Raw genomic sequence first — 3,285 nt, 5'->3', positions numbered from 1 at the left:
AACAAGGCAACAAACAGAGCAGACTTTCCCAGTCTGTTATGTAACCAGGGCCAGGATTTTTTTTCCTCGGGAAGTTTGGAAGAAGCAAACATCCTTTAAAATGCTATTAATAGACAATCCTTGCTTCAAGGGAAGTTTGAGAAACTACAGATTCAACAGTAGAAAACCCACCAGCAGTCACAAGAGCCCTGATTTAAAAAAAGAAAGAAAGAAAGAAAGAAAGAAAGAAAGAAAGAAAGAAAGAAAGAAAGAAAGAAAGAAAGATCAGCAAGTCCCAGAAGAAAAGAGAACTCAGATCTCAGAGTATCCTCTTAACCACATGGAACTAAGAGCCTCCTTGGCAGTCAAAAGCTCTGGGATGCTCAAAGTCTGGACTGAAGTCAAGTACTTGAACAGGTTATTCATAACTCTGTTAAGATGGCCTACGTAAAGTGCTCAACACCCAGGGCAAGAACTTGCCACCCTCATGACAAAGTCATCCACTGTTGGAAGCCGTGCTAGGAACTGGGCAGGCTCAGATCATGGCAGTCAAAAGTCTAACATGTTGAAGTGGAAAAGCTTACGTATTGGGAAGCTATGAGTTATGCTATGAAAAACCATGACTAAACTCTTAACAGTGCCAGCAGGAACATTTATAAGTAAAGAAAGGCATGGGTTTCTTGAGACTTTATTTTGATTGTTTTGTATCAAAAATAATTTGAAAATAGCTTAGATGTAAACTGTTTCCAATCAGTGTAGAGCATGGAGTAGAATTATTTGGTCTCCTTTACTGGTGTATTGATGCTGTCAAGTAGTCATTTATTGACTGTGCCTTTTACACAGACAGTGGCCAGAGCCAATTCTCTTGAGTTGTATGAACACAGGCCTTCATATTCACTACATAAGGCACAAAAATGTATCTTAATGTGTGCATTTGTCTGTGTATTTGCTTTTTAGATATAAGGGCATAAATGTCTCCTGTGTATGGAGTGATGTAGGGAAGACTAATGGAGAAGTATAAAACTCTTTGAAACACAACCACCATCATGGCAGAAACCCCAGCAGGGCAGAAACCCCAGCAGGGCATCAAAATAAATTAAAATCCGAAACTACTGTAATGCTGCGGTTTTAAACTACAGTGAAGACAAACTTTTCTGTTTTGTGTTTTCTACAATTGAAACATTCCTCAAGGAGGTTTATACTTGTGGCTTTTGAAGTGAAGGACCGCTGATGTTGCTCCAAGACACTGTCATGTGACTTGTGGGTCTAAAGACGTCGCTACCCTGTGGTATTAAAAACAATAACTAAAACATAGCCAAGTAGATCCTGCCAAGTTAAGTGATTCCATGCCCTGTGTCGAGTAGTCCCTCCAAAACTAATTGACTTTTCTAATCTCATAAGTTCCTGGAATTTACCTAGTCTATTTAACACTTTTGTTAATGTGATAAGCAGTGTTGAGATAATTTATCAAAATGTAATGAGAGCGCCATGATGTGCTGTTCTCCACAGATGTTTGTTATTTATCAACTTTAGTCTTCTGCACAGTTATATACATTCATAACATCCTGAATATTATAATGGTTAAGACAGAATCCACCTAGCTTCCCTGAATGTTAAGTTCATCCTCAATTTGGAAGTAAAAGCTAGCATTATTAATGGTATTAAAGATCTTCATCTGATCTGATTATTTAGCAATTTTTTAAAAAGGGGTTTTATTAACTATTATTATTAGTGTGTACATACATGTGCGATCATGATGTGTCTGCATGGAGCTATACATGACACAGTACATGCAGAGGTCCATAGAACAAGTTTGTGAAGTCAGTTCTTGCTTTCCTCCTTTATGCGGCTTCCAGGGATTGAACTCATGTCACCAGACTGGCCCATCAAGAACCTTTTCATGCACACTGAAGCATCTTTCTGGCCCAACAATTATGCTCTTAAATATTCCATCATATTAAACCATGGTAGTATTCATGTTCATTCATAAAGATTCAAAAGTTATTATTGTTCTTCTTAATAGTCCTCAGATGTATGTAAAATGATGACAGAGAAAAAGGGGATTTTCTATTGTGTTTAGACAACTTGAGGGTCCCAAAGGTATTACATCTAGACAATATAATTTTGTGATAAACAGGAAGGAAGAAGAGAAGAAGGAGGAAGACAAAGAAAACAGAAAGGAATACCACATGAGCCAGCAGCCAAAGCTGTTGGTGTTGGGCTCTGTTTTATGGGAATATGAGTTCTGCATTAAGTTTCATGCTTTTTGGCAGTCCATGTGAAGACAAATATGTCATCAGTTCCATTGCCTCAGGATTGTTATGGTGGGTGTGGCTGTACTAGCAAAGTATAATGCTCTCAGCTACTGAGACTAAAAAGTTCTTCGAAGTGGATGGAGCTTGTCTTGAACAACACGTTTGCATCAATTTCAGAGGACGAGTTCCACAGAGCTATTCCTTAGAACTTCAGATTGGAACTATTTTAGCTAAGCAATGTTACAGAGCAGATGAGGCGTGAGAGCTAACTTCCCAGGGCCTCCCTCTAGGTGTTATGAAGAGTCACAGTTGGCTGATGTATGGACCTAAGGAGAGAAACTCTGATGACTTAGCAGACAAACTTCCTAGGAGTTATACTTAACTTTCATTTAAGAATATTAACTACTATTGTTGAAAAGATTACATATGAGATTTTAGCTTTTTAATATACTATTGACCTTTAAAGACTTGTTTATAAACACCTTTAAAATGAGGGTTTTGTGAATTTATCTGATTTAAAAGGTATCCTCTTAAGTGAAAAGAGAGAAAAGTGAGGTTAAATCATTTTCAAGGATTCTTCCACTTTAACCGTTTCACTATACTGTCATATACCACTTTTTTTTTTTTTAAAGAAAATAACCTTTCTCTAAGTCTAAGGAGCCACAAAAGTAAAGAAAAAGCCAGCATGTGGACCTTTCCACGGAATCCAATATTCTTGTAGCTTCAGCAGGTGTCCAGTTACAGAGAAACATTTTAGTAATCATAAAGTTCAGACAGACCTCATGTGACCCTATCCATTCCTGACCAGCAAATAGTTTTTGTTTAACTTCGAGAGAAAGCAGACAAACCCTGTAAGGTTACTTATAATCATGACACCATTTTTAGAATTGCCATGTGCTGGGAACATGCCTTCTCGCTTCCTCCTTCTTGCCACGGTATAAATCTGAAGGACTTTGTTATGGCTCTTATACTTGGCACATCTTAGGACTATTTAGAACATCAACACCATCAATCACATAACATGAGGCCGAGCAGCTGGATGAACCCGGCT

This window comes from Myodes glareolus, chromosome 25, assembly GCF_982192425.1.
Source record: "Myodes glareolus chromosome 25, mMyoGla1.1, whole genome shotgun sequence".
Classification (NCBI taxonomy): Eukaryota; Metazoa; Chordata; class Mammalia; order Rodentia; family Cricetidae; genus Myodes; species Myodes glareolus.
Note: the sequence above shows the minus strand (reverse complement) of the source record.